We start from the raw sequence: 17,863 nt of genomic DNA on the forward strand, positions 1-17,863 counted from the left end.
GAACTCATTTTGAGCCTCAGTTTTGTTCTTAAATATATCTGATATGTCTGCCAGCTTTGAATTATCTTCAGATGTGCATAAAAGACATGGTCTGGGTTGTGAATTCCAGTCAGCCACCTGGAGGGGAGAACCCAGGGATGAATGAGCCATCAATAACCAAAGCCCAAGTACAACAAGAGAACCTGCATAACTGAATAAAAGGGAACTTTAGAGCATGCAGATCAGGAGCTCAAAGGGACTGCACCACTGAGTTCCACAGAACTGCTACTAGAGAAGTCCACTCCATGAAGCCAGACAGGCAAAGCAGAACAACTTGAGATGCCAAAATAAATAAAAAGGGCCACCTAAAGTGGGGAGACAAAGAAATAACCTACAATCAAAAGGAAAGGAGGGATCCCCAGAAAAAGAGATAAATGAAATTGAGGCAAGCAGTCTAACAGGTATAGAATTCAAAATAATGGTAAAAAGGATGCTCAAGGAACTCTCAGTGAGAACTACAATGAACTTTATGAGAACTACAAGGAATTTAGTGGGAACTACAGCAGCATGAAAAAGGACATAGTAACTATGGATAAGAACCAGGAAGAAATAAAGAATACAATATCTGAAATGAAAAATATACTAGAAGGAATTAAAAGCAGGCTAGATGAAGCAAAGGACCAAATCAGTGAGATGGAAGACAAGGTAGAAAGAAATACCCAGTCAGAACAACAAAATGAAAAAAGACTCAAAAAGAGCAAGGGAAGTTTAAGGGAGCTTCAGGACAACATGAAGCATAACAACATTTGAATCATAGGAATATCAGAAAGAGAAGAAAAGGAGCAAGGGAGAAAAACCCTGTTTGAAAAAATAATGACAGAAAACTTCCTTGACTTGGTGAGGGGAAAAGTCACACAAGTTCAAGAAGTACAGAGGGTCCCAATCAAGATGAACCCAATAAGGCCTACTCCAGGACACATCATAATTAAAAATGGTGAATTTTAATAAAAAAAGAGAGAATCTTAAAGGCAACAAGGGAGAAATGGCTAGTAACATACAAGGGAGCTCCAATAAGGCTATCAGCTGATTTCCCAGTGGAAACACTACAAACCCAAAGGGAATGGCATGAAATACTCTAGATAATAAAAAGGAAGGACCTACAACCAAAACTACTCTATCCAGCAAGACTCTCATTTAAAATGGAAGGCAAAATAAAGAGCTTCCCAGATAAAAGAATACATCTCCATCAAGCCACCACTGTAAGAGATGCTAAAGGGACTGCTATAAAAAGGAGAAGAGAGAAAGAGAGAGAGAGAGAGAGAGGAGCACAGGTATGGAAAAAATGGCAATGAATAAGTACCCATCAATAATAACCTTAAATGTAAATGGATTAAGTACACTAATCAAAAGATATAGTGTACCTGAATGGATAAGAAAACATGACCTACATATGTGCTGTCTACAGGAGACCTACCTCAGAACAAAAGTCTTCACAGGTTGAAAGTGAAGGGATGGAAAAAATATTCTAAGCCAATGGACATAAAAATAAAGCTGGGGTACCAATACTTATATCAGACAAAATAGACTTCAAAACAAAAGGCTTAGAAAGGGACAAAGAAGGTCACTACATAATACTTAAGGGAATTGTCCAACAGGAGGATATAACCCTTGTAAACACATATGCACTCAACATAGGAGCACCTAAATATATAAAGAAAATCTTGGACAACTTCAAGAAAGATACTACCACAATATAGTTATCATATGGGATTTTAACACCCCACTGTCAACAATGGATAGATCTTCCACACAAAGAAGCAACAAGGATATTGTGGCACTGAATAACATCCTAGATGCAATGGACTTAACTGATATATCCAGAAACTTTCACCCCCAAAGAAGCAAAATATACATTTTTTTCACATATACATGTTTTCAAAGATAGACCACATGGAGGGACACAAAACAAGCTTCAATAAATTCAAGATCACAATGGACTGAAACTAGAAACGAACCTCAAGGAAAAAACTCAAAAACATTCAAATACATGGAGACTGAATAACATGTTATTAAATAATGAATGGGCCAACAATGAGATCAAGGAGGTAATCAAAAAGTATCTGGAAACAAATGAAAATACACATAAAACCCCAAAACCTATGGGACAGAGCAAAGAAAGTCCTGAGAGGGAAGTTCATTGCAATACAGGTCTACCTAAAGAAAATAGAAAAATCTCAAATAAACAACCTAACCCTACATCTACAAGAACTAGAGGAACAACAACAAACAAAGCCCAGAGCCAGTAGAAGGAAGGATATAATCAAAACCAGAGCATAATTAAATGACATAGAGACTACGAGAACAATTCAAAGGATCAATAAATACAGGAGCTGGTTCCTTGAAAAGGTAAACAAAATTGACAAACCTTTAACCAGACTCATCAAGAAAAATAGAGAGAAGACCCAAATAAATAAAGCCAGAAACAAAAGAGGAGAAGTCACAACCAATACCACAGAAATACAAAGGATTGTAAGAAATTACTATGAGCAACAATATGCCAAGAAATTGGACAACCTGGGCAAAATGGACAAATTTCTAGAAACATACAATCTCCCAAAACTGAGCCAAGAAGCAGCAGAAAGCTTGACTAGACCAGTAACAACTAGTGAAATTGAAGTAGTAATAAAAAAATCTCCCAGCTCACAAAAGACCTGGATGGCTTCACAGATGAATTTTACCAAACATTTAATGAAGTCCTTCTCAAACTATTCCAAAATTTCAAGAAGAGGGAAGGCTCCTAAACTCTTTTTATGATACCAGTATCATCCAGTTTCAAAACCAGGTAAAGACACAACAAAGAAAGAGAACTACACGCTAATATCTCTGGTGAACATAAATGCTAAAATCTTAAACAAAATATTGGCAATCCAGATTCAGAAATACATTAAAAAGATCATACACCAATAACAATTCAGATGCATCATGGGGATGCAAAGATGGTATATAATATTCTCAAATCAATAAGCAAAATATATTACATAAACTAAATGAAGGACAAAAATCACATGATCACATCAATAGATGCTAAAGAAGCATTTGATAAAATCTAGCACCTATTTATGATAAAAAACTCAGGAAAGTGGGAATAGAAGAAGCATACCTCAACACAATAAAAGCCATATACAAGAAGTCTACCACCAACATCATACTCAATGGGAAAAATCTGAGAGCTTTCCCCTTAAGATCAGGAATAAGACAAGGATGTCCGCTTTCACCACTCTTATTCAATTTGTGGAAGTTCCAGCCACAGCATCAGATACAAAAAGGAATAAAATGCATCCGAGTTGGAGAGGAAGAAGTAAAACTGTTATTTTTTGCAGATGACATGATAGTGTACACAGACAACCCTAAAGTCTCCACCACAAAACTACTCAACCTAATAAGTGCATTTGGCAAAGCAGTGGGATATAAAGTCAATATTCAGAAATTGAAGGCATTTTTGTACATCAACAATGAAATATCAGAAAGAGAAACTAGGAAAAAATCACATTTACTCTAGCAACAATAAAAATAAGTCCCTGGGAATAAATTAAACCAAGGAGGTAAAAGACCTGTACTCAGAAAACTATAGAACACTGAAGAAAGAAATTAAGGAAGATACAAATAAATGGAAGCACATACTGTGTTCATGGATTGGAAGAATTAACATAATTAAAATTTCCATACTATCCAAAGCAATCTATAGATTCAACACAACTCCTTTTAAAATACCAATGGCATATTTCACAGATGTAGAACAAATATTCCAAAAATTTACATGGAACAAAAAAAAAAGACCTTGAACAGCCTCAGCAATCTTGAGGAAGAAGAGGAAGTAGGGAGGGTTGGGTGGGTGGGCTGGAATGGGAGTAAAAGGGAGAAAACTGTACTTGAACAATGATTAAAATAAAATTTAAAAAAAAGAAGAAAAAAGTAGGAGGGATCACAATACCTGATATCAAACTATATTACAAAGACACTATAATCAGAATAGTCTGCTACTGCTATAAGAACAGACACATAGATCAATGGAACAGAATGGAGAGCCCAGAAATAAACCCAAGTCTCTATGATCAATTAGTATTTGACAAAGGGGGAATGAGCATACAATGGAATGAAAACAGTAAATTTCTCTTCAATAAATGGTGTTGGGACAACTAGACTGGTCCATGCAAAAAACAAATGAAACTAGATTACTAACTTACACCATATATCAGAATAAACTCAAAATGGATAAAAGACTTAAATATAAGTCATGACACCATAAAAGTCTTAGAGGAAAGCTTAGACAGGAAAATTTCAGACATACTACGTAGCAATATTTTTGCCAATATATCTCCTAGGGCAAGGGAAATGAAGGGACAAATAAACAAATGGGACTACATCAAACTAAAAAGCTTCTGCATGGCTAAAGAAACCATCAACAAAATGAAAAAGGAAGTGACCATATGGGAGAACATATTTGCCAATGATACATTGGACAAGGGTTTGATCTCCAAAATATATAAAGAACTCATATGACTCAACACCAGGAAGATAAACAATTCAATTAAAAAATGGGCAAAGGACCTGCACAGACAATTCTCCAAGGAGGACATAGAGAGGGCCCAAAGACATGTGAAAGGATGCTCAATATCACTAATCATCAGAGAGATGCAAATTAAAACCACAATGAGATATCACCTCACACCTGCTGGAATGGCTACCATCAATAAATCAATATACAAGTGCTGGTGAGGCTGTGGAGAAAAGGGAACCCTAGTGCACTGTTGGTAGGAATACAGGCTGGTGCAGCCACATGGAAAACTGTGGAATTTCCTTAAAAATCTGAAAATGGACCTGCCTCTTGACCCAGCAATTCTGCTGGTGGGAATATATCCTAAGAATCCTGAATCAACAATTCAAAAGAACATATGCCCCTCCATGTTCATAGCAGCACTATTTACTATAGCCAAGTGCTGGAAGCCCCTTAGGTGCCCATCAGTAAATGAGTGGGTCAAAAAACTGTGGTACATTTGCACAATGGAATTCTATGCAGCAGAAAGAAAGAAGGAGCTCCTACATTTTTGTGACATGGATGGAACTGGAGAGCATTATGCTAAGTGAAATAAGCCAGTCAGTGAAAGACAAATACCATAAGATCTTACCTATAAGAGGAATCTAATGAACAAAATAAACTAAGGAGTGAAATAGAATCACAGGCATTGAAACATGGAACAGGCTGAAGGTGACCAGAGAGGAGGTGGGAGCGGGATAAGGGTGAAGAGGAGGGGAAGGGACTAGATTAAGAACATGTATGGATAATCCACCGACAAGGATAACAGTGTGGGAACTGACTGCGGGAGTGGGGGGTGGGATGAGCAGAAGAGTGTGAAGGGGGAAAATTGGGACAACTGTAATAGAATAACAATGAAACATGATTTAAAAATAAGTAAAATGGCCATGAGAAAACATTAGCCTTGTGAAAAAAGAAAATAAAACCAAAGTATAGGGAGTAGGGGGGAGAAAACTGTACTTGAACAATGATTAAAAAAAGTATATATATATAAAAAAAAACCCCCAAAAACCTAAGTATAGTGTCCTCAACCATAAAAATTTGGTTTTGGATAGCTGAATTCTCAGAAGTAAATGCAGGTGTTGATATAGTATGCATGTGCTCTGTCAAGTTCAGTAGAAACTGGAGCAGTAGATGTAATTCAGGTGTTTTGCTGTGTGGATTTTCCCAACAATTCCCCACATTCTTCTGGATCAGATATTTAAGTTTATAGAGAACGACTGGCTCTCAACTCCAAACTTCCTTCAGATTTGGAGGACATCTGAAACAGTTGACATGTACGAAAATGTATGGAGTTCCTGTATTCATTCATACTGCTTCTTCTGATGATGTGAGCGATACCACTTAATAATAATAGGGTTTTATGAATATTGATTGAGTTAATTTATATTGAGTAATTAGAACAGTCCCTGAACATGGTAATGACTATGTAAATGTTGGCTATTGTAGTTGTTGTTAGTGGGGCTAACAATATTTTCATTGCCTGATAGCAGGAACTGTCCATAGAGAGCCAAATGAATTTTCATAAAGGGCGATTTTTGAATTATGCTGAGATAACAGCACAAAGCTACCAACTAGTTTTAGAATGATGGTGTCTGATTTACAACCTTTTTTTCTAGCCATATCTTTTAAAACTTGTGTTTTATGCCAAAAGGGATTGTCCTCACTCAAAATTAGCCTCAATGATGACACTATTAAAAAAATACAATACAATTAATCAACTGTAAACCACAAATTTAAATTATGCAAAAAGAAAATATGACAGCATGAGCAGTTTTCCCTGAAAAAGGATATTTCTCACTGCTATTTCATCTATTTATCTTTGTTGCACTTTTTTTAAAAAAAGGTTTTATTTATTTATTTTTAGAGAGAGGGGAAGGGAAGGAGAAAGAGGGGAAGAGAAACATCAGTGTGTGGTTGCCTCTAGTGTACTCCCTACCGGGGACCTGGCCTGAAACCCAGGCATCTGTCTGGACTGGGAATCAAACCACCAACACTTTGATTTGCAGGTCGGCGCTCAATCCACTGAGCTACACTAGCAAGGGCTAATTGCACACATTTTTTTTTTTAACAATGAAACTATGTTACTTTTATCATAGACAAAAGAAACAGATCTTTGTTTTTGAAACCCAAACAGATATAATCAAAGGTACAGCAAGATGCCCAATAAAATATTATTTAAAGTTTTTTACTGTTTTTATTTTCCCAGGTGCAAGAAAAGTGGCAATATCCTTTTGAAGATCTCATTGTCCTATGACACTGATTTGAATGGAGCCCAGGTGCGCAGTGAACAAACACTGTCAGCACTGAACAACATCCAACCCCTAGGAAAGGGCTCAGGCACTTTAGTTCTGTCGTTGCCTTTTCTGTAGCTTCTGACTGGTCATTTGTAAAGATATTCTAACTGTCCATCAGTGGGTTTCCTTTAATTATATAATGATATTATTCATATGAAAAATAGCTCTACACATAGAGCTATTGTGCATATATTTATATGTAAGTATATGTATATGAGAGTATATTTACATATAAATATTTATATTAATTCAAAGTTAAGTAAAAAAAGCAACCTATCTTCATGGCTCAAATTTTAAAAAAAGTTGCTGTGAAAAGCCTTACTCCCTGTGCCTATCCCACTATTGCAGTTTCCCTCTGTGGAGGCAAATGGTGCTTTTAGTTGCTCACATATCCTTCTAGAGATGTTTTACACACATGCAAATAAATGCATAGATGTAATTTAAAAGTTATTGTTTGAGAAGAATGATGTTTTGAGGAATTTGTGGAGACTGAATTTGTCTTAATAGAGCTATATTCCGGTTGAGGAACACTTTTAAAAAATGTTCCAAAAAGAGTGGACACAATCAATCATCCTATATTCATAATTATTAAGTTCCTACTATGTGTAAGGCCCTGTGCCAGCTGCTTTCTGTCCTGTCCACTTGCCTTTAAAATTCTTCCTATTTATGCATCTTGTCCTTCAGAGATGTGCGCTCAAACATCACCAAGTCAGAGATGGCTTGCCTAACACCCACCGGAAAGTAGCTCACCCTCCTCACGTGTTATTTCTTCTAGAGTTCTGGCGATACTATCATTTCTCACTAAATTTTCTTTTGAGAGTGAAAGAGTGCTGATATCATCACACAGGGATAACTGGGATAAATGGAACTGTGGACTGGGATGGTTGGCCTCCCTATTCATAGCATTTACTGCTTCATAGCAATTTGCAGTTCAAGGAAATGGAAATTAACCTGTCCATTTATTTGTTTACTTGTAAGTTCCATGAAGCAAAAACTTCATCTGCTTGTAGTAAGTCAATCCTTAATAAATGTTTGTGGACTCAGTGGATGACCCCATCAGGCTTCTTGTTCTGTGTAGAACTGAGCATCCTTTGGTTTTTATCAGGAATCTGAAAAGCCACGAAGGGCAAGTTTACTCAGAATGTTTCCTCCCTCAAGATAGGAGCCAGCTTTTAATATTTAGATTTCAATTTTGCAGCATTCCTCAAAAAGAAATGAGTCTGGTAGATATGTATGTGAAGTGTCAATCATTCTGTCACTTGCAAGGAGAGCAAGGTGCTGTGGTCCCCAAGATAGGCCTGGCGTGGGGAGCAGACCAGTGGGGTGAGAATATCATGGCCTAGTTCTATTCACTGGTCGGTTGGTCTGCAGAAGACCTGTCTCCAAGCAATGAAACAGGTGTGTCCATGTGACTCAGTCCACAGGAGACAAGGAAGAACAACTTCAGAGCAGCCAGCCATCTGTGCTTATTCTTCTCCCAAGGTGGCCAGGAGGCCAGCAGGACACAAAGGAACAAGCACCTTTCTGTGTCTGATGTGGGCACACACACACACACACACACACCCACACCCACTACCAGATTCCAAGGGCCACTTCTGGCGAAGAAGACTGATGCAGTTCTTTGCTATCTTACCTAAAACCAGGCCAAACTTTTTTTTTAAATAGCAGGCATAGGTTTTAGGGGCTTCGTAGCTCAATTTATTTTTTTCCTTTTCTCTCCAAACAGAGAGGTCTGTGTCCTGCATTATGCTGATCCGTGGGAAAATTCCTGTAGGAGGAAGAGGCTGAAACTCTAGCCTAGGGTTATTAAACAGAGCATTCATAATAAATGTGTCAATGCCATGTTTGAAAGACTTGAATGCTTCTCTATCACAAACATATTGCTCACAGTTTATTAGAGAAAATAGTCTGGTTTCCTATCAGAATTATTATAATTACAATAATAATAATAATTCTTATTAATTTTCTTAAGCCCCTTGATTTTATTGTGGGAACTAAGGCCCAAAAAGGCTGAATAACTTGCCTTCCTCAACATGAACCACGAGAGGCTCCTGGTTTTAGAAGTTAGAACCTCTCCTAATACTTGATGTTAGGTATGACCATAGGGTATGGTTGACACCTTAGTCTGAGCTGTGAAGGAACTTCTGGCACATATTTAACCAAATGAAATTATTTTCCCTAGCTCACATCATGCTGACAGCTTCCGAAAACTGTGTCGACCTTTCTTCTCCACTATAGAAAGGGGCTATTAGTAAACCTGAGATTTGAAGGAGGTAATACAGATTATTTGTCTAGGTTGGCTGAATTTATTGGACAGAGTATGAACTTTCTGGAGTGTAAGTGAAACCAAAACGAGGTCTTTAAGTGACCTCTTTCCCTCTCTCCATATCTATTCCTATCTTCAGTTTCATCCCAGGCTAGTCCCAGGAAGAGAAAGAGTAATCTTCTCTATCCTTACTCTTACATCATGTAGTGGTGATTCAAATGATTATAGAGTGGCAACTCTGATGATTATTCTTTTGCAAGATTGTTTGATAACAAAACAAACATAAATCAAATATCAGCACAACAAAACTCTCTATTCTGCATAGCAAAATGTTTGTCAAATTTCCACATGTATTTCAAAAGGAGCTGACACTGAGAAACACAGAAAATTTCTGATCACGATCATTCTTGGCAGCTGGCAGTAACAGGATATAACGTATCTACTCCCAGCTTTCTGTTTAGGCCCAGAAATGAGATGTGTATGACTGTTATAATTTTGTGTAACTCCACGATAAACATTTAATGATATCATTCATTTTCTTTCTTTTCTAATAAAATAATGGGGAAATTCCTGCACATAATAGTTATACTTATGGGTTCTGCTATTTGCTGAACAAAAATGCTTTTTGGATAATTTCTAGTACAAGTCATCACTCTCCTTATTTTATGTAGTGAGAAAATATAAATACTAAGGTCTCTGAGTACAAAACTCCAGAGGTCTTTATACAGGGGCGTGACTATACAAAGACACACAAAAATTTAGAACACTCTCCTTGGCAGTAATCCTATCTGCTCGTCAGATGTGTACCCCACTTAATTTGAAAAATCAACACAGTGCCTATTAGCAGCACTATTTTATTACATACAACCTTTTTTGTTTTAGAATCGTTGTGCTATGTTTATACAAGACCAGGAATGCCTGGATTGCCCATTCAAAAGCTTTCATCTTTCTTCTTGGAGACAGGTTTCATCACCTGCTGCCACTAGATGGTGCTTGTCATTGAAATAAGGGTTCTCCCTCCCATCTTTCTGTTTTCCTTAGTTGCCTATTAGGACCTTGGATGATATAAAAGAAACTTGATTGATAAGCTCAATAGTGGGTGGGTATTCTAGAAGGTCATTTAGCACAGAGAGTTATTGATTAAAAAATAAATAAATCATTATCAGTAAAGATTACTTATACTGGTTTTCTAATTCCACTAATTTTTTTTTGTTGTTCATTTATCTTGTCACCAAGCTGTGTGAACCCCAAGGCAAAAAAGAACAAATAAATCTTTCTTTGGGCTCATGAGAATCAAGGGATATAACTCAAATTTTAGAATAGGTGAAAAAAAGGTCTCAAGATTTATTGTCCTCACCAGGAATAGCATTAGCAAAGGTGACCGACCACATGCAGAGTTAACAAGAAAAGTTAATCAATGACCTTTCAAAGAAAAAGCACATGCATCTCAATTACTAGACAATAATCAATAGGAAAGAAAATGGAACATGCTCTCTTAATTGTGGGAGAGCAAACATCCAGTAATGAGAATGATAACGGATTATTGGCTCTTTGCCAAAGACACAATTTTTCTTGTTAACTTAAGGCACACACAAAAAACTTCACCCCACAGTGCTCTAATTCCTTCCCTGCCACCTACCCCACACACCAACTTTGTGCCCCTTCCAGCGTAAAATTTTGCCAATCTTGATAGTGAAATGCCTCCAGGGGTTACCTATTTGTTTTGTGCGAAGGACAGTTTGATATCTTTCGCAGCAGAGTACTGAAAAGCATACATTTCTTGGGCTTTCCTTTCCCAAACATTCTCCAATTCTGACCATTCCTGGCTGGTTCATGATTATGATGAGAAATTGCCAGCTATGTTGAAATACATAATCCACAGTGTGAAAAACTGCTGAACAGCAGTGGCAAATTCTTAATACAGAAGTGGCTTCCCTTTGCCTGGGAGCTTGCTCTGGGGTTGCTGATTCTTGCTAACTGTGAGCTCAGGTACTGAAAGTTAATTGTAACATTAGCCTAAAAACAAACCATAACTATGTAGGCAAGTTTAAAGCTGTATTTTGAAAAGACTTCTGTTTTGAATTTCCTATGTCACTGCAGTGAGTCATGTAAAATGTGTGAACATACATGTTAGCCAGATGTAACAACAAACAGCCAGACACATGACATTAGTACATTTCAACCTCAGACATTGGACAGCCTTGGGTGGTTCCCAGTGCCTTCTGAGCTTTACCCAAGGATTTTCAACATGCCAGAATTTTGAAAAGATACAAGCTTATACCTGCTTCTCAAGCACTAGTGAGGTACAATGGATCCCTTCCAGTTTTAAAAACTGGAAAGAAAAGCCTCTGCCCCCCGAATTATTTTCTTCCAGTTTTTTCTCTCCCTGTGAAGGTTTTACTAGTTATAGCTTAGTACGGAAGAGTTGGAACCAGGAACAAGGACTCAGTACCAGAAATTATTTATCATGGGCTTTATGTGGTTTGGGGGGTGCTTTTGAAAACACAGTTTGGTCACTGACTTCTGGAACATATATGTTTTATTTATATCTACATTTACATCTATATCTCTACATAATATGTACTAATAGGAAATACACTATATAGTGTGCGGTTCAAATCCATTAAATGGCTACGTTCTAGTAGTACTTAGAACCTTAGACGGCACCTGTGTCGACAGTGTGTTCACCTACGGTTTAATTGTTTGCTTAGCTGATCGTAATGGGGCTGGGCCATTGATATATTATAAGTATTATTTGCTTGGCAAAGGGGATTTAAACTTCCTTAATTAGCCTTAGGAAAGAAACTCCCTTGGGTGGACAAAGATGTTTCTCAAACTGCTCGAGGGAGACAGAAGCCACCAATAGTGACAGGAGCGAAGGACAAGGTCGAGAACCGCGCACTCCCACACACCCCTCTCTGAAGGCGAGCGTTGGCTTGGAAGTGTTCTGACAGCCCTCCCTCGACCCACACTCTTCAAGTTCATAAAGTGGCGTCAAAAGTGATTTGCAGCTCGGAAACGCAACTTCAGTTTTGCTTGAGAGCACAGGCTTTCCCCAGCGGGGAACTCTGGTGAATCCGACAAAAAGCTGGACCTCGCAGCCTTCTCGCGGCTGCAGAAAAAACGAACCGAGGGAGGCGAGGGCGGCCGGTCCGGAGCTGGGTGTCCGGCCAGGTCCAGGCGGGCGCTGCGCGCGGAGCCTGAGCCCCCGGTGTGGGCGGTGCGGCCCGAGGCCCCTCCCCGTCGCCACCGAGGCCCCGGGCGCTCACGCTCAGCAGCGGCGGGCCGCGGAGGGGGCCGGGCGGGCGAGCGCGAGGGCAGGGCAGGGGGCTGGCCGAGGCCACTCGCGGCTTTAAATATGGATCGAGGGCTCGCGCTCGTGGCACAACCCTCCCTGGTTCCCCGTCCCCTGGCTGCCTCCCGAGGGGAGCCCGGGCCGCGCGCCGCTGCTGCAGTGTTAGTTAATGGTAGAAACAGCGGAAAGCTCCATAAATATGCCGGAGCTGTAGACGGCAAAGTAGAGTAGACGCCCGCAAACGCTCACCCGCCGCGCACCTCGCGGCCGTGCAGACCTCTCCCCCCGCGCCACCCGCTGCCCCGTCCTCGCGGGCGGTTCAGGTGCCAGTCCCGCCGGCTCCGGACACGCTCCCGCCCCGGCGCCCTCGCCCGGCTCTCGCTCTCCTCCGCCCGCAGCCCGCGCCCACCCAGGCGGCAAAGTTGTGACTTCTTGGGCGCGGGTGGCTCGCTCCCCGCTCGCCCCGCGCCTCGCGCCGACGACTTCCCACTGCTCGGCCCTGTGGCGCCCCGGCCCCGCACCTCCGGGGATCCCACGGCCGCCCGCCTCCAGCCTCGGCAGCGCTTCGGTGGCGGTTACAGCTGTGGTGGCGGCGGCCCCACACTCCACCGCCAAACTGGAGGAGCGACGGAAGCCCGACCCCAGGAGGTGAGCGCCCCGCCAGGGCGGCGGAGCGGGTCGGCGGTGCTGGGGGCGCGCTCCCGGGGGGCAGGGAGAGGTCAGTGGTGGGGCCGGGCATCCCCTGGGCTGCTCGCTGGCGGGGTGCAGAGGCTTCTTCCGCGGAAAAGTACTTTTCCCCTCCTATCTCCTTAGCATTTAGAGGAGTTTGGGTGGTCCTGGTTCTCTCCCTGCTGTAAAGCCGCCTTGGCGGAGCCCGGCGTTGTTGCCGGGACTGTGGGGCCAGTGTACGCGGCGGGCTGGGCTTCGGCGCGGTGACACGTGTGTTCCCTTGAGGCTGGGTGGTCCCAGCGTGGCGGGGCACCTGCTTGGAGGGGAGACGTCCCCCAGCCCACGAGCGGGAAGGCTTGGGGCACTCGCGTTGCCACTGAGACCTGGGCTCCCACTTCACTGACCGCTCAGAGACGGAGCATTCACATCTCTCCCTGGCACGCCGAAAGTGGGGGGTGAGTCAGGCAGATTCTCTGCTGGTGGCACAAACTCCTGTGTTTGCAATGGGTTTGGGGCGGAGGCAGAGGTTAAACTGTGGTTTCTCTTGGCCAGTGTAGCTCTTCCTCAGGTACTGGGCAGCATGTGCGTCTTGGCAAGGACAGGTGATTTCTTTCTTCCTAAGTGCATTTCCCCCAGCCTTTGCCAGTCCATTAATAAGAGTCACCAAAGGCAGGCAGGAGCTGAGAACCGCATCAGCAAACTGCAGCAAGTACCACGCAGAAAAGTTAGTAACAAAAGAAAACAAAAACCAAAACAACGAAACAACAGCCCTGGACCAGGCGTGAAAGATGAAGGAAGCCATTCTACCTCTGGTCTACCCCTGTAAGGCATTTTTTTTTCCAGTTCCTGGTTTTTCCACCCCTCATTCCTTTTCAAGGCCTTAGCTTCTCAGCGTAATTGCCTGCAGCAAGCGCGTTCCAGTCTTGACATTGAGCAGCAGTTAACTTCAGTTTACACTCCCTGATTCTTTCTCCATTTCACTTCAGTGCAGTGCAGGAGAAAGTTAATCCTGAAGGGAAATCATTACCCCTGGGCTGTACTAAGCACATTGTCTGAAATCCTGGAACAACCCCCTCCCTAGGAGACACTGCATTGTAGTATATTTCCCCTTTTCCTTATATTTGGGAATTGAAGTTAGACTATTACTCGAATTAAAGAAAGCATACGCTGCACATTAGGGTTTATTTTTTTCCATTTTGTTTTGAATAGATTCTTTAATGCCCTTACCCCAGTATTCAGTAGCTTCTTGTAGACACTGTAATGTCTCTTAAGGTTCCTGGCTCAGAGTTCTCCTCCTTGTGCCTGTCACATTAGCATTTAAATAATTTCCATGCTCATCACAGCACTTAGATTGAGGTTATTAGTGGAGCTTCTGTCAAAAGAAGCATGTCTGCTTATCATTTTTCTATAGTTCTAAGAATTTAGAAACAAACCTGTTTACTTTCATTTTAAACTTAAATGCACTGATAGCATTCTGTTCTCTTTATATTAAATCTTAAAACTGAATGGTTGCAACTTGATCCCAGAGTCTCCGGTAAGATGACACAAAGTCCCACATACAGGGCAAGGCAAGAGTAGGTTTCCAGTTGTAAGTATGTGAAACACACTTTATTCTTGTATTGTTATTTATTAATCATTGCATTATTTTCCATATGAACAACTGTAAACCTACCTTTGCCCCACCCTGTATATGGATTGAGAAAGGAAAGTAGTATTCTTATGAACTGTTGAGGCACAGACGTTTATAAGAGTCAGGGTAGGAGGAAGGCAGGGACAAGATGGGACATTTTGATAGTTCCAGGCGTGTCTACCTTTGAGAAAACGGAAAGGGAGGAACCCCTCAATTTTGTATGAGATGTTTTCGAAATGAGGTTTTTGGTATCATTTAATGTCAGAGTTCATTCTGGAGACTTACTAATGGTATATAAGGCACCTCAGACAGTGAAACTGCCAGAATATACACTTAGTTTATAATAATGTATCTCCTTTAGTTCATTTTGCCAACATAAAATCACTGTAAATGTTTGAATGTTAGTGTTACCATTTTAGTCTTTTAAATGATTAGATACATTTACAACAATGTGTGAAAGGAATACAAGGAATCATATTTAGAGAAAAAAAATGTGATAGAAATTAGATAGCCTTTGGGACAACTTCCAGCAGGATCTGCTGGTAATTTTTTTTTTTTTTTAATTGAGCTCGGGCAAGTACAATGTTCAGGGTTTGATCCCTTGTTCTGATAACAAGAGAGATGGGCTGGCCATAGCTCGCCTCATCTTAGAAACACTAGGAAAGGAAATGCAAGGTAACTGACTGGTGGATCATGATAATCAGGTTTCTTGGCTTGCCTCTGAGGGCGCTGCAGGTTAAGACTACTGTTGTCAGGGAGGGAGTCCTGAGAGAGTTCATTGCTATTTAAGTGTGGCAATAATGCACATCGTCTGCTTGTTGTTTCTTGTCGTTCCTTTGTGTTTATTTTTAATAACATGAATGCAATCTAAGACTGGAGGTGATACGAGGATTGGGAGTGAAAAGAACAAGTGGAGAAAAGTCTAATGGCGATGAAAGTTTCTAAGTATCAACAACTTCTCCATCGCTGAGATGGAAGGAATCAGGGGGTGTGATTTAATGGGGCAAGGGAAGCTGCAGGCAGGACACATCTCATCTCTCACTGTGATTTATGTGGTATTTGTGTGTTGTGCATTGTGAGGGGAGTCATTTAGCAACATCCAGGAAATTAATAAAACCTTGAGAAACAAGATATAGCTACCATTAGGATTTTGGTGGGGGGGTATAATGCAAAAATTTTAAGGGAAAGGGAGGACTAATGTTTATTTTCTTATAAGGTCAGGGCTAAGTTGTATTCTAAATACATTTTGCCTTTTTCCCAATATCTAAACACTTGATATTTGTGTCACAAAATGGAAAGTACGCCAGTGTCCTTCTAACATGAAGGTGATGTTTTATATCCTTTGTGGTACCAATTGTTAGTTATTTTTTCAACAGTGGAGACAGAGTCTCCTAACTTAGCCTTTTACTCAGTTTTTCTCTGATGGACATTTACATGCACATGTATGTGCATACACGCACCCACACGGCTCATTTGAACAGGTGGCCAATCTTATTTCACCTAAAGCTGTGTTTATTTGTGACTGTCACAGTGATTGTGTGACAGTGACTTTCATGGCATTTCTCTAGTCTCAGCAGTGCAATGGCACTTCAAACAAGGCATTGAAAAGACAGCCAGCCACGAATCATGATGGATTCATTTACCTGCTGTGACAAAGAAGAGAGAAAACTCTTACTTTCCATCTCCTTCATGAACTCGATCATTTTATTTCTTAGTTATGAGGATTTACCAGCCTCTGAACTAAGTTGTGTGTTCAAAAAAGATGATGGTGTAAATAGCAGTGGGGTAACATTGTACATCTGTAGATGTTTTCACATAAGCAGAAACCACTTCTTCTTCTTCCCTGCAAATCGAGTAGATGTAAGGGATTATTATGCTGGTTGGAGAAGCGAGAAAACAGACACAGGAAACTTGTATGCTTTCTTCAACAAAATGGAAAGTTACTGTTGGAGGTTAGAATGAACATTTTAGTTTTGAAGTAGTGGTATTGTATTGAACAAGTGAATGACTGTCCTCAAATGAATGAATGTTGCTTCAATCATAGCCAAAGCCACGGAAGCTGATAAAAGCTTCTCCTGGTTTAAAGAGATGGTTCTCCTTCCTTGTGGGTAATTCTGCTTCAGCGCTTTCTTGCCTCAACCTTATTTCAGGTCCCACGGTGCCAGGGGTGTTTCACTAGTGAAGAACTTTCCGTTTGTGTGTACTAATTTTGGTTTCGGTCTTTAGTGCCAACTTTTGTTTTTCATGGAGAATGAATACAGAAAGAAGTAACATGAACTTAGAATGTTAATGGAGGTAAATAATCACCAACTGATACTTCTCTCTTTTAAAAATTTTTGTAGATTATTTTGTAAAAAAGGTATATCCTTAGTGTAACTTGAATTTCTGCATCAGACTTTAAAAAGATTTCAACCCTGGCTGATATAGCTCAGTGGATTGAGTGCCAGCCTGCGAACCAAAAGGTTGTTGGTTGGATTCCTAGACAGGGCACATGCCTGGGTTGTGTAGGGAGTGTGCACAAGAGGCAACCACACGTGGATGTTTCTCTCTCTCTCTCTTTCTTCCTCCCTTCCCCTCTCTCTAAAAATAAATAATTTTTAAAAAATGTTTTAATTTACTGATTTTAGAGAGAGAGGAAAGAGGAGAGAGAGAAAGGAGTAGAGAGAGAGAGAGAGAGATTTGTTGGTCCACTTATTTATGCATTTATTGGTTGATTCTTGTATGTGCCCTGACCTGGGATCAAACCTGCAACCTTGGCATACAGGGACAATGCTCTAATCAACGGAGCTACCCATCTAGGGCACACCTTAAAAAGATTTTAAATAAAACTCATAATAGGACATAGGACTTCCAGTCAAGATGGGAGCATAGGTACATGCTTTGCCTCCTTGTACAACCACAAGAAGAATTACAACTAACTTCAAAACAAATAAGACTCAGAACCAACAAAAAATCAAACTGTATGGAAGTCCACCAACCGAGGATTTAAAAAAGCCACATTCATCAAGATGGGTAGGAGGGGCAGAGACACAGAGTTGGACCTGAGAGGAGAAGAAACATTCTGTGGCATGGAGAGGCGGAGGAGGTGGCGGAGGCGGCGGTGGTGGTAGAATGGACAGTCCCACACCCACAT

General features: G+C 40.8%; 1 protein-coding gene across 2 annotated transcripts in view; it reads left to right on the plus strand.

The window, feature by feature from the left end:
- The window catches only part of SLC4A4 (solute carrier family 4 member 4), a 399,538-nt gene that overhangs the window by 49,364 nt on the left and 332,311 nt on the right, over nucleotides 1-17,863 (plus strand). Inside the window, exon 1 of one of the 2 annotated variants that reach the window (XM_036021819.1) lies at nucleotides 12,496-13,079. The exons of the other annotated variant lie outside the window; for it this stretch is intronic. The gene's annotated coding sequence lies outside the window, so the exon portion shown is untranslated. Of the gene's footprint in view, nucleotides 1-12,495; nucleotides 13,080-17,863 lie in introns of those variants that run through there. 2 annotated transcript variants of the gene reach the window in all.

Source organism: Phyllostomus discolor, chromosome 1, assembly GCF_004126475.2.
Source record: "Phyllostomus discolor isolate MPI-MPIP mPhyDis1 chromosome 1, mPhyDis1.pri.v3, whole genome shotgun sequence".
Classification (NCBI taxonomy): Eukaryota; Metazoa; Chordata; class Mammalia; order Chiroptera; family Phyllostomidae; genus Phyllostomus; species Phyllostomus discolor.